The sequence below is a fragment of the Sturnira hondurensis genome, unplaced genomic scaffold (assembly GCF_014824575.4).
Source record: "Sturnira hondurensis isolate 20B ecotype Veracruz unplaced genomic scaffold, ASM1482457v3 Scaffold0015793, whole genome shotgun sequence".
Classification (NCBI taxonomy): Eukaryota; Metazoa; Chordata; class Mammalia; order Chiroptera; family Phyllostomidae; genus Sturnira; species Sturnira hondurensis.
Window position 1 is genome coordinate 1,360,349 of NW_028088424.1, and position 14,729 is coordinate 1,375,077.

The following is a 14,729-nucleotide window of genomic DNA, read 5'->3' on the forward strand; positions in this document are numbered from 1 at the left end:
GCTTTTCTACAGCTAGTGCTCTTTTGGTTATTTAGGATGATTTCTCTAGAGTTTAGTTGTAATTCCAGTTTAGTCCTGGGAGGAGGTTAGTGTAGCTTCCACTTATTCCTCTGCCATCTTGGGTCCCCCGGGTGTTGATGTAAACAGCCTCCCTCAGAGGGAGGAAACCAAAGACATTACAGGAAACCAAAGGAATGAAGGTAACTCCTTGGCCCAATGCCAAGATTACACTTTAGAGAAATTTTCAGTGGTGAATAACCTTTTAAAATTTATTTCCAATTGTTGCAGACCTTCTAAAATACAATAAAAATGAATTACTAGAGAAAGAAAAATATAAAGATATACAAACTATAAGCTATTGATCTTTTGTTCATGCACCACAGGAATGTCAGATAAAAGTTTCTAACTACTCTCACTGCTTTCTTTATCTCACTGGAAAACAGGCAGTTCAGTGACTGGTATAGGTCTACAGACCACATTGAATGCAGCACAGTTTTAGCCCTGACTGGTGTGGTTCAGTGGGCTGAGTGTCCTCCTGTAAATTAAAATGTCACTGGTTCCATTCCTGGTTGGGACACATGCCTGGATTTTGGGCCAGTTTCCCAGTTGGGGGGTATGCAGAGGAGGCAAAATCAATGTTTCTCTCCCTCTCTTTCTCCCTCTCTTCCCCTCTCTCTAAAAAGTAAGTAAATAAATAATATCTTTTTTTTTAAGTTAAAAGAAAAGATTCCTTTGGTTCCTTCATTTTCCTTCAACGAAGGAAAGATTCCTTCATTCCTTTGGTTTTTTTAAGTTAAAAAAAAATATTTATTTATTTACTTGTTAGAGAGAGGGGAAGAGAGGGGGAAAGAGAGGGAGAGACATATCAATGTATAATTGCCTCTTTTTTAAAATATAGTTTATTGATTATACTATTACAGTTGTTCTATTCCCCCCTTCATTCCCCTCCACCCTGCACACTCCCTCCCCCACCATTCTCCCCCCTTAATTTATAAGCACGTGTCTCAACTTCTTTAGATTTGATATTTCCCCCACTATTCTTGCCCTCCCCCCTATCTATTTTCTACCTACTATCTATGCTATTTTCTGTGCCTTCTCCCCCCTTCTCCTCCTCCCACCCCCCTGTTTCTAACCCTCCATGTGTTCTTCATTTCTATGGTTCCACTCCTGATCTAGCTGTCCTCTTGGTTTGCTTTTGTTTTAGGCGTGGTTGTTAACAACTGTGAGTTTGCTCTCCTTTCACTGTTCATATTTTTCATCATCTCTTTCTTATATAAGTCCCTTTAGCATTTCATATAATAAGGGCTTGTTGATTATGAACTCCTTGAACTTGACCTTGTATGAGAAGCACTTTATCTGTCCTTCCATTCTAAATGAAAGTTTTGCTGGATAAAGCAATCTTGGCTGTAGGTCTTTGGATTTCATGACTTGGAATACTTCTTTCCAGCCCCTTCTTGCCTGTAAGGTCTCTTTTGAGAAATCCGCTGACAGTCTGATGGGTACTCCTTTGTAGGTGACTGTCCCCTTATCCCTTGCTGCTTCTAGGATTCTCTCCTTCATTTTAGTCTTGGCTAATGTAATTATGATGTGCCTTGGTGTGTTCCTTCTTGGGTCCAACTTCTTTGGCACTCTCTGAGCTTCCTGGATTTCCTGGAAGTCTATTTCCTTTGCCAGACTGGGGAAGTTCTCCTTTATTATTTGTTCCAATAAGTTTTCCACTCGTGGCTGTTTCTTTCTCCCTTCTGGTACCCCTATAATCCGGATGTTGGAATGTTTAAAGATGTCCTGGAGGTTCCTAAGCCTCTCCTCATTTTTTTGAATTCTTGTTTCTTTACTATTTTCTGGTTGGATGTTTCGTTCTTCCTTCTGGTCCACTCCCTTGATTTGAGTCCCATTTTCCTTTCCATCGCTATTGGTTTCCTGGACATCTCCCTTCATTTCAATTAGTTTAGCCTTCATATGTTCCTCTAATTTGTGACTAAGTTCCTCTAATTTGTGACTGTACTCTACCAATTCTGTGAGCATCCTGATAAATAGTGTTTTAAATTGGGCTTCTGAGAGTCTGGCAATCTGTTGGTTGCTTAGAGTTATTGGCTCTGGGACTTTGAGTTCTTGCACCATCTTTTGGGCTGTTCGTGCCTGTTAAGTAGCAGGAACGGAGCCCTAGGTTTTCACCAGAGCAGGGCAACTCAGTTGCTGGGTTGTGACGTTGTATGTGGGGGCGGGGTCAAAGAGGGACAATGGCTTCCCTCTGCCGCCTGCTGCCGTGACCCCCAGCAGCACTGCAGCCACCACCGTCACCAGGCCCACGGGTTTCGTTCCACTGCACGCGAGTGTGCCACCGCTGTCAGCCCTTCACCACTGGGTTCGCCCCCTGGGGTCTGCGTGGTCCGTCTCACTGTGCGCAAATGTGGGACCTTGGTCAGTCTGCCCCACACCCCGACTGGTTCCAGGCTGCCTGCGTTCCTGGGTCAGGGGATCTGTCCTGCCCGACCCTGCTCCGCTGCTGGCTCCGCCTCTCTTGCCGTCCCGTTGAACGGTTCGTAGTTGTCGGACTTCCGTATAATTCCGTTTTCTGGTCTCTGGGTGTGTCTTAGTTCTCCAAAACTTTTGTTGTATCCAAACTTGGTTGTGGGAGAAGGCACAGTGTTTTCACCTATGCGTCCATCTTGGCAGAAGTATATAATTGCCCCTCAAGCGCCCCCTACTGTGGACCTGGCCTGCAATCCAAGCATATGCCCTGACTGGGAACTAAACTTGTGACACTTTGGTTCACAGGTCGGTGCTCAATCCAGTGAACCACAGCAGCCAGGGCAATAAATAAAATCTTTTAAAAAATATCTTGATCAGAATAGCACAATTTTAGAGATCCACCTACAAGAGATCTATCCCAACCCTTTATGTACTATCCCTCTCCACTTAACTTTTCAGGTCAAACCAGCAATGAATTGTTTTCTTGCTTGTGAGAAGGTAATTTTTACTTTATTTTAAAATTATATGTTATTGATTATGCTATTACAGTTGTCCTGATTTTTCCCTCTTTGTCTCCCTCCACTCAGCACCCCTTACTCCCTCAGGCAATCCTTCACCATTATTCATGTCCATGGGTCATGCCTATAAGTTCTTTGGCTACTCTGTTTTCTATACTGTACTTTACATCCCCACAGCTATTCTGTAACTACCTGTCTGTACTTCTTAATCCCCTCACCTCTTCACTCATTCTCTTCCAACCCCTCCCCTCTGGCAACCTTCCAATAACTAAGTTCTTTTTCTCTTGCTTTTAAGAGTCTCTCTTTATCTTTAACCTTTGGCCTTTAAACAATAATGTGTCTTGGAGTGGGCCTCTTTGCTTCTGTATGGTAAGTGGAGGCAGTCTGGTTTCCTCACCCAGGTGTCTGGGTAACTAAGGGAAGCAGTGTTCCCATAGCCTTGAGACTGAGTCCAATAAACTGTCCCCATAACATGAAGTGGGCTCACATGTGCAGAATTATGTTATATTATGTAATGTTCTGGCAGTTTTCCAGCTTCGTTCCCCTCTAGTACTTAAACAGGTAGGGACTCCCTGGTGGGGGCGATGGTGGCAGACTCACACAAGGGGACAGGTGGCACAGTGATTGCCACGCTGGGGAGCAAGCGCCGTGACATGTTCCATGCAAAGACATGCAGATAGACATGCAGCTTGCAGCGTGTGTGGCTCACTCACTCATGAATAAAGGCAGGCCAGACATCCCAACAGCTCCCTGGATATTTCTCCATCTGCACGAATACCATGAACCTGTCAGGTCTTAAATAGTTGCTACACAGCATCCATCATAATTGGGGTTTTGATGGATTTCCCTGGATTTTCATGTCTATTTCCTTCACCAAATTAGGAAAGTTTTCTTTCACTATTTTTTTTAGATATATTTCCAATTTCTTGCTCTTTCTCTTCTCTTTCTGGTATCCTTATGAGGCAAATGTTGGACCTCTTAAAGTTGTCTCAGAGGCTGTTTATACTATCCTCATTTTTTAAAATTCTTTTTTCTTCTTGTTCTACATGGTTGTTTTTTGCTTCCTTATGTTCCAAATCATTGATTCAATTCTCAGCTTCATCCACGCTACTGTGGACGCTACTTTCCCTATAAATTGTTCTTTATTTCATTTAGCATATCCTTCATTTCTAACTGGGTCTTTTTTATGCTGCTGAGGTCCTAAGTTCCTTGAGCATCCTTATAACCAGTGTTTTGAATTCTGCCTCTGATAGATTGCTTAAGTCCATTTCATTTAGCTCTTTTTCTGGAGTTTTGATCTGTTCTTTCATTTGGGCCATGTTTGTTTGTCTCCTCATTTTGGCAGCCTTCCTGTGTCTGTTTCTATGTATTAGGTAGAGCAGCTTTGACTTTGTGTCTTGGTAATGTGGCCTCATACAGTTGGTCTCCTGTAGGGTCCAATGGCACCGCCTCCCCTATCACCCAAGCTGGGTAATTCAAGGTACACCCTTTGTGTGCACTGAGTACAACCTCCTCTTGTAGTTGAGCCTTGGTTCCTGTTGGATCAATGGGAGGAATTTACCCAGTCTAGTCAGCTGCAAAGACAGGCTGTGATCACTGACTACCATCCTCTGCTCTCTGTGGTGGATCAGCTGTGCAGGGGTAGGGTGGTGGTGCTCCGACATGGTCTGTAGCTGTCTGCTGGGTGTGTTGGCCCTGGGGTTTCCCAAGTGGTGCAGGCCAAGGTCAGAGCCCACGTGTGTTTCACCCAGGGCACCCTGCCTGAGCCATAAAGCAATCTGAGATGGCTGCTATTTGTGCTGGGGCTCTAGATTCTCAGGTGAAAACAACCTGTGGCTATAATATGGCTGCTGCTAGGGCTCACGGAAGCCAGCTGTTACTTGTTTGATAGGATTTAGGAGCCAAGATGAGCCATTCTTATGGAAAAGCATCTTGGTTGGGCCCATAAGTTGGGTGGAGTAGAACCTCTGTGAATCTCCATGGTGGATCACACAGTGTTAGCCTAGTTGACTGAGTCTCAGACGTGGCTCCAGCTTGCCAGTTCTTTGAGGGGAGGGCTCAGCAAATGAATTGTGGCCTCTGCTCACCCTGATGCCAGGCACTTCAGTCTCTCCCTGTGTACCACTGGTACCCTTCAAGTTGCTACCTGGTGCTGGAGCTCAGAGGGAGTGTGAGTCTGAGTAGGTGAGTCTGTGTGTGGATTCCCTAGGAGGAACTTCTTATGATTCCAGCAGCCTCCTTCACCAACTCAATCTCTGCTGGTTTTCGCAGCCAGAAGTTGCGGGCACTTATCTCTCTGGCACTGGATTCCTTGGCTTGGGGTCCTGGTATGGTTCTGGGACTCCTTGCTCCTGAGATATCCCTCCTGAATTTTTATTCATGTGGGTGTGGGTCCAGCCCATTCCACATCCATGGCCCTGGATGTGGTTACTTAATTTCGTAGTTGTCGGACTCCCATTCAGCTCAATATCTAATGTTCCTGAGTGACGGTTGTTCTATATTTCAGTTGTAATTCTGGTGTGGCAAAAAGACAAGATGGTGCCATGTCTGCCTATGGCACCATCTTGACTGGAAGCCCCAGCCAGATAATTTTCATAAGTTCTTCTTATTCAAATAGTGTATGTTCATCATAGAAGTAATAAAAGGTAAGCATTTAAAATTCCTCCTTAATTCTATCACCCTTATTAACATTGATATTCATACTTATTCATGCATGGTTATACACACATATATTTGAATAAGGGAGGGAGAAGCTAACACAAATAGCTTATTACAGATAGCTGTTTAAGAGACTGCTCTTTAAAAGTTGTACATGATGACATGAAACATTTTCCATGTCAATACGTACATTTACAGCACCACTTTTACTATTTCACAGGATTCTATCATATGAATGCATCATTTAGTTAACTGATCTCCTATTCAGTCAGCCAGCAAATATTTATTGATTACCTAGTCTTTGCTAGAAGTCGGGGGGGGGGGTATAGCAATAAGCAAGAAAAGATTCTGCCTTAAGGGGACTTACATTGTACGGGGATGACGTAGATGGTAAACAGGTTCAATACACATGAAAAGGATACTGATTTGTCAGCATCTAAACAACCTTTAGTCTTCATTTCACAAGAAGTGGGAAGCAGGTGTCTGCAGGAAGCCCGTGTGAACTTTTTTAAGTCAAAGTACCCAATAAAACAATTCGGACATGTTTACATAATTAACATGGACTTTTTAAACCCAGTCTTAAATTTTTACCTACAAAATTGAGAGTGTTTTGGGGAAAACTATGCAATTTGCATGAATCAGCACTGATGCTATGTTGTGGCATCTCTCTCACGCATGTCCACTGCTTTATACCTTAAATCACTAAGTATAACAAGAATAAAACTCACCATTCTGTTATTGCAAAGGATATTAAAAGATCCACACTAGTCCTAATGTCCCATTTATGTTTAATTATTCACTTTTGTAAAATCTAGAAGTTAAGCACTCTTATAGGGTGTTTATAAGTGTAAATCAATATTTTTGAGGACAGTGTGGCTGTGTCAAAATTTTAATGTGCATACTCTGTTTCTATGTAATTATATATCTTAACTACAAGTACATTGTAAAAACAAAATCACACAATATAATAGAGCATATTGGGAAAAAAGTCTCTTTTTCATTCCTAAACCCAATCCTCTTAATCTCTCTGGTCCCTCCCTAGAGACAATCACTCTTAGTTTCTGTTATTGCCTTCCAGAAAGAGTCAATGCAAAATACATATTTCATAGCAATTCCACTTCTAAAACTCTGACCAACAAAAACAGTTGCATATATACACAAACAGATGTATAAGAATGTTGTTCATTGTGTAAGTATAACAGCAAAATGTGGAAACAATCTGCATGTGCAATAATCAAGTATTAATAAATTATGACATGCCCATATTTAGGGATACTGAGGGAGATATGTATTAACTTGGAAAGTTCCCAACACATATTGTTAGGTAAAGAAAGCAGAAAATAAGTATAATTTCATCACATTATTGCAAGCAAATAATCCTGTATGATGGAATGAGTATATGTATGTACCTATAATATATATAACCATGTACATGTATACACCTTTCAAGAAAGGACTGGGCTAGAAGAAATGGAGGCTTTTTTACCCTCCTGTTTTATAGTTCTTCAAATTTTTACTACAAGAATGTATTTATGTATCATTTATATGATAACTTTTAAAGTAAATAAAACTAAGTGGCAATATGAATAATTTTGGATTGTAAACAGCAGTGGGATGTTAAGTAGGGAATGATATTTACATATTTTTCTGATATTTAAATATTAACCCAATTCTATGGTTAGTTGTGAATACCAAATACCTGTATCCTGTATGTTGACCAGTGACAAAGGACTTGGACAGGAAAATATAAGAGTAATGAGTCTTTTGATGGCTGTTCCTCTCACTGCTTGGAGCCTTAAGCAGTGGGATTTTAGTCCATCATACATCTAAGCTGACTTGTCTTCACTCAGAGCACCGTGGGATGGGTTGGCTGTCCATTAGTGCCTTCTGATTTTTGTGGAGTCAAACAATTAAAAAAAAAGAGTAATGAGTCTATATCAGAAAGGCCACATTACAAACCAACAAAAAGAAATGACAGGATTTGAATTCAATTGATTAATCAAAAAATTAACAATAAAATTAGAGATTTATTATAAAAAAGAATAATAAATTAGGTTAACCACCATGTTTCAAAATTCAAAATATTTTTTCTATATTTTCCTCGCATTTTAAAATTAAATTTTTCATATTATTTTAAAGATATAATAAATCTCAGATGGCAAATCTACCTTCTGTATTTATTTCTTTTAATGCTAGAAATAGTGACAAAGTCCTTTAAAATTACTAAAACTGATTATCACACTACTCACCAGAAAACTTTTTTTTTTCTATAGTGTCTGGAAACATACAGATGAACTACACTTTGTTTCTTCTCCACCTGCTGGCTAGAAAGAGTATATCTCAAAATATTATCCCTTGATTAAAATTGGCAGTCGTTTAAGCCACGAATATCTTTCCTTATTATTATTGACACTAATAGTTATTTGTAAAATATGAGAATCATTGTGTTTAAGATATTAATTATATTAATTTTTGTCTAAAATAATGCACACAAATAGTTTTTATTTTTGAAAAATTTGTACAATCATGACAGATATAACTTATTGAATGGTTATGATGATCCAGAAGTATACTAAATGTTTTACCTGCATTTTCTGATTTATTCCTCACAGTTCTATGAGGTAGATACTATGAATCCCCATATTTTACAGATGAGAAAACTGAAGTTTGAAAAAATTAAATAACATACAAGATCACATAACTAAGTAAGTAAATGGTAGGATATGTTAAGATTTAAACTCCAGTCTTACTTCAGACCCAAAGATTCAACATATATCCCAATGCATTCTATATTATTAAAGCTATGTGAAAAAAAGGTAAGACTTTTTTCATGGAGCACTTTCCCCTACTCTTAAAAATGTCAGTTTTAAAATGCAGCAATATACATTCAGAAGAAAATATCTTCAGTTCTAAGCTTCCAAATACTTTCTAGCATCAAAAGAGAAGCATATATATATGCTTATATATATATATGCTTATATTTATATATAAAAAGCATATATATAAATAGATATGCTTTTCTTTCATCTTTCATAATACATGGTGCATCTTTTAGACAGTTCTTCTGTTTGGTCTCTGTCTTTTTAAATTTTTTTATTTTGGAAGATTTTATTTATTCATTTTTAGAGGGGGGGAAGGAAAGGAGAAAGAGAGTGAGAGAAACATCGATGTGTGGCCACCTCCTGCATGCTCCCAACTGGAGACCCAGCCCACAACCCAGTCATGTGCCCTAGACTGGGAATCAAACTAGTGACCCTTGGGTTCATAGGCTGGCACTCAATACACCAAGCCACACCAGCCAGGTCTGTCTTTCTATTTTTTAAAGTATATTTTATTGATTATACTATTACAGTTCCATTTTTTTCCCACTTCTTCATTCCCCTCTGCCCTGCACTCCACCTCCTACCAGCATTCCCTAACCCCTTAGCTCATGTCCATGGGTTGTACATATAAGTTTTTTTGCTTCTCCATTTCCTGTACTATTCTTAACATCCCCCTGTCTATTTTGTATGTTCCATTTATGCTTCTTATTCCTGTACCTTTTCCCCCATTCTCCACCAGCACTGCTGATAACCCTCCATGTGATCTCCATTTTTGTGATTTTGTTCCTGTACTAGTTTTTTCTTAGTTCATGTTTTGTTTTCGGGTTTTTGTGGGGGGTTTTTGTTTGGTTCAGTTGTTGATAGTTGTGAGTTTATTGTCATTTTACTGTTCATCGTTTTGATCTTCTTCTTTTTCTTGCATAAGTCCCTTTAACATTTCATGTAATAAGGGCTTGGTGGTGATGAACTCTTTTAACTTGATCTTATCTGGGAACACTTTATCTGCCCTTTCATTCTAAATAATAGCTTTTCTGGATAGAGTAATCTTGGATGTAGGTCTTTGCTTTTTATGACTTCAAATACTTTTTTCCAGCCCCTTCTTGCCTGCAAGTTTTCTTTGGAGAAATCAACTGACAGTCTTATGGGTACCCCTTTGTAGGTAACTGTCTCCTTTTCTCTTGCTGCTTTTAAGATTCTCTCCCTATCTTTAATCTTAGATAATGTAATTATTATGTACCTAGGTGTGTGCTTTCTTGCCTCCAACTTCTTTGGGATTCTTTGAGCCTCCTGGACATACTGAAAGTCTATTTTCTTCACCAGATTAGGGAAGTTTTCCTTCATTACTTGTTCAGATAAGTTTTCAATCTTTTGCTTCTTCTTTTGGCACCCCTATGATTCAGATGTTGAAATGTTTAAAGTTGTTGCAGAGGTTCCTAAGCCTCTCCTCATTTGTTTGAATTCTGGTTTCTTTATTGTGTTCTGGTTGAATATTTATTTCTTTCTTCTGGTCAAAATGATTGGTTTGAGTCTCAGTTTCCTTCCCTTCAGTATTGGTTCCCTGTATATTTTGCTTTATTTCAATTTTCATAGCCTTCACTTTTTCCTCTAGTTTGCAACCATACTCAACCATTTCTGTTAGCATCCTCATTACCAGTGTTTTAAACTCTGCATCTAATGTGTTGTCTATCTCTTCATTGTTGGTTCTATATTTTCTGGAGTTTTTATCTGTTCTTTCATTTGGGCAACTTTTTTTTTGTCTTGGCATGCCTGTTACATAGTAAGGGGAGGAACCTTAGGAATTTACCAGGGTGGGGCAACCCACATAGCTGCATTGTGATGTTGTCTGGGGGGGAGGGGTCTGACAGGGAACAATGACACTTGCTCAGCTCTTGACAGCTTTCAGTCACTTTCCCCCCTACCCACAAGCAAATTGGGCCCTTCTGGCACTGATTCACAGGTATGTGCGTGTGTGTATGTTCTAGGACCCTGTGGGTCTCTCCAATGAACTCTCATGTGAAGCTGGGAGTTTCTCCCAATGCCACAACCCCCACAGGTTTTTATAGCCAGAGGTTTTGAGGCTTTATTTCCCATGCTGGAGCCCTGGATTGTGTGACTTGTCTCACTCTCCAGTTGTTCCCTCTGGTTTATCTGCACACAGATGTGGGACCACCCACTCCACCAGCCACCACCTCCCCCACCCAGTCCTCTAGCTACCGCCTTGCTGCCCATCTGCTCTGTCCCAGCTACCCTCTCCACCCCTCCTACTGGTCTGGGTGAATGTTTCTTCTCTAACTCCTTGGCTGTCAGACTTCCATGCAGTTCGATTTTCTGGCCATTCTAGTTGTGTTTTGTTTTGAAATTTCTTGCTGTTCTCGTTTTTGTTGTGCAAGGAGGCAAAGCGTATGTATGTAAGCCTCCAAGTTGGTGGAAGTCTGTCTTTCTAAATATAATGCACATATTAGTACATGTGTGTTACATGTTTAAATACCTCAAGGTTGTGAGATTTGTAAATCCTTTTACATTACCATTTTATATGTAACAGTTGAGAATTTTAAAAATTTAAGCAAAATTTACTCAGTTTGGACTATAATAAAGTGACATTATTTATACATAATTTCCTTCATTTATATAACTTTCTATTTAATTTTCATTGAGTTCTAGTGACAGTTTCATAATAGAGTATATAAAGTAATTTCAAATATACCCATTTTTCTTATTTTCTTTTAGGACTTTAAATGTCTTGGATACAAGAACTAGAATATACAAAGAGAGATAGAGCTGCCATAGTCACTCAGAAGGCCTGGAAAAAGTTTCTTGTGAGGCTTTTTTTTGATAGCTTTATTGCAATATAATTTAGGTATCATAAGGTTCACTTGTTTCAAGTATACATTTCAATAGTTTTTAGTATATTTACATTGTTGTATACAACCCTTTGCTTTAAAATTATTTTTCTATTCTCTATTTCACTTAATCTCTGCTCAATTCTTTATTATTTTCTTCCTTCTTCTAGCTTTGGGTTGGGTTTTTCATCTTCTTTTCTGATTTGTTAATATAAAAAATTAGGTTATTGACTTGAAATCTTTCGTTTTTAGTGTATGTGTTTATAGCTATAAATTTCAGTCTTAGTACTACTTTGCTGCATTCATGAGTTTTGGTATGTTGTGCTTTTTTAAAATTTGTCTCAAGGTATTTTCTAATTTCCCTTGTGATTTTTTATTTAATGATTGCTTAAAAGCCTGTTGTTTAATTTGTGATTTTTCTATTTTTCTTTCTGTTATTTATTTCTAGTTTCATTGCAATCTAAAGAGATACTTTATACGAGTTCAACCTTTTATTATTTTATTTTTTTAAAGATTTTATTTATTTATTTACATTTAAAGGGGAAGGAGAGAGAGAGAGAGAAACATCAATGTATGGTTGCCTTTTGTGTGTCCCCTGCTGGGAGTTGGCCTGCAGGGAACTGGCCTGCAACCCAGGCATGTGCCCTGACTGGGAATCGAACCGCGATCCTCTGGTTCGCAGGTCCGTTCTCAATCCACTGAGCTACGCCAGCCAGGGCAAGTTCAACCTTTTAAAAATATATTAAGACTTCCGGCCAAGATGGAGGTGTAGGTAGACATACTGTGCCTCCTTGAACAACCAAAATAAGGACAACAACAATTCAGAAACAAAGTAACAACCAAAACTGAAAGAAAATTGAACTGTATGGAAGTCCGACAACCAAGGAGTTAAAATAGATACATTCATCTGGACCAGTAGGCGGGGTGGAGTCTGGTGGACAAGCGGAAAGGGGTTGTGACACAGGAAGTGGTGACATCAGGTGTACAAGGCACCCCAGGCACACAAGGTGGCACCAGGCAGACCCTGGGCACCTAGGTGGCGGCTGGCAGACCCCGGGCATGGGGTGGCAATGGGCAGACCTAGCGAGGCAGCAATTGAGAAGCGGGGCACCATGTGCAAGGTGGCTGGCTAACTGGGCAGCAGTCCCACATTCGAACACAGATAACTGGGGAGCGAGACAGATCGCACAACCCAGGGTCCTAGCACCAGGAAATAAAGCCTCAAAACACCAATTGAAACACTTGTCGGGGTTGAGGTGCAGGGAAAGACTCTCACCCTCACAGGAAAGTTCTTTGGAGAAACCCGCAGGATCCTAAAATGCACATATGCCCACCCACACAAGAATCAGCACCAGAAAGGCTCAGTTTGCTTGAGGGACGTGGTGGAAGGAACTGAGGTGCAACAGAGAGCAGAGCAGAGCACCATTTTTTCCCTCTCAGACCCCATTCCCATATACAGCATCACAACCCAGCAACGTGGGTTGACCCACCATGGTGAACACCTAAGGCCCTGCCCCTCATGTGTAATACATGTGAACAGACCAAAACATTATGGCTCAAGCAGAAAAACATCTCAAAGCCCCAGAGCCAATACTTCTAAGCTAACCTATCAGACGCACAGTTCAAAATACTGATGGTCAGGATACACACAGAAGTGGTTGATTTTAGTCACAAATTAGATGAACAAATGAAGGGTAGACTAAGTGAAATGAAGGGAAATGCACAGGGAACCTATAGTGATGGAAATGAAACTGGGACTCAATGGAGTGGACCAGAAGGAAGAAAGAAACATTCAACCAGAACAGAATGAAGAAACGAGAATTCAAAAAAATGAGGAGAGGCTTAGGAAACTCCAGGACATCTTTAAATGTTCCAACATCCAAATTATAGGGGTACCAGAAGGGGGAAAGAAACAGCCACGACTGGAAAACTTATTTGAACAAATAATAAAGGAGAACTTCCCCAGTCTGGCAAAGGAAATAGACTTCCAGGAAGTCCAGGAAGCTCAGAGAGTCCCAAAGAAGTTGGGCCCAATGAGGAACACACCAAGGCACGTCATAATTACATTAGCCAAGATGAAAATGAAGGAGAGAATCCTAGAAGCAGCAAGAGATAAGGGGACAGTCACCTACAAAGAAGTACCCATCAGACTGTCATCTGATTTCTTAAGAGACCTTACAGGCAAGAAGGGGCTGGAAAGAAGTATTCCAACTCATGAAATTCAAAGACCTACAGCCAAGATTGCTCTATCCAGCAAAGCTTTCATTTAGAATGGAAGGGCAGATAAAGTGCTTCTCAGATAAGGTCAAATTCAGGGAGTTCATCATCACCAAACCCTTATTATATGAAATGTTAAAGGGCTTATCTAAGAAAAAGAAGATTAAAAAAATTAACAGTGAAAGGATAACAAACTCACAGTTATTAACAACCATACCTAAAACAAAAGCAAACTAAGCAGACAGCTAGAACAGGAGCAGAGCCACAGAAATGGAGATCATATGGAGGGTTAGTGACGGGGGAGTGGGAGGATGAGAGGGGGGAGAAGGTACAGAAAATAAGTAGCGTAGACAATAGGTAGAAAATAGACAGGGGAAGGGCAAGAGTAGTATGGGGAATGTAGAAGCTAAAGAACTTTTGACACATGGACATGAACTAAAGGGGGGAATGGGAGTGGGAGGGGGTGTGCAGGGTGGAGGGGATTGAAGGGGGGAAATGGGACAACTGTAATGGCATAATCAATAAAATATATTATTATAAAAGCAGAAAAGATAACTAACATTATGGACAAAATAAATAACAAAATATTTAAATAAATAAAAACAAAATTCAGGACAATGGACTTATTAGCCTCTAGGTCCAGAAGCTGACAGTGGCAGCTAAGATTTTCACTTCTACAGGGTAAAGGGACTAAAAGTACTCATTTCCAAAATGGAAGGAAAAAACCCCAGCTTTTTGCTTAAAGCCAGAGGCTGTGATGAGATTTTCTGATTTGTGAAAGAAATCTGGAAAAATCCTGTCCATCAAACTTCTGGAAGGCTTAGTTGAATAGAAACTGGGCTTAGTGAGGTGGGAAAACTCAGATGTAGTGTCGTGATTACAAGTTTATAGAAGCTCTGCTGTGGCTCCATTGTAGCACCCAATATGATAGCAGGATGGCAGCCCCACTCATCATTATAAAACCTGGCTTCGAACTGGGGAGGGATGTCGAAGGGGAGGCAAGTGCAAAACTACTGAGGAATAGGGAATAATGAGCCCAGAGGTAGAGGAAAAAAGAAGCAAAAAACATTTATGCCAGATAACCTACACAGGTTTCATTAATTGAATCATACATAAGTTTTGTCCAGGCTCACAAACGTGAAATGAAGATGTTTTTGTAGAAGAATATGTCTTTGTTTAAATAATAGAATTACTTATTTACT

General features: G+C 40.0%; 1 non-coding gene across 1 annotated transcript; it reads left to right on the forward strand.

Annotated features, from left to right (window-relative positions):
* The first annotated feature begins 7,413 nt into the window (after nt 1-7,413).
* LOC119000601 (small nucleolar RNA SNORA79) lies at nt 7,414-7,560 on the forward strand. The gene has a single exon (XR_005069358.1). It is a non-coding gene; the product is annotated as a small nucleolar RNA SNORA79 (small nucleolar RNA).
* Nucleotides 7,561-14,729: the final 7,169 nt, after the last annotated feature.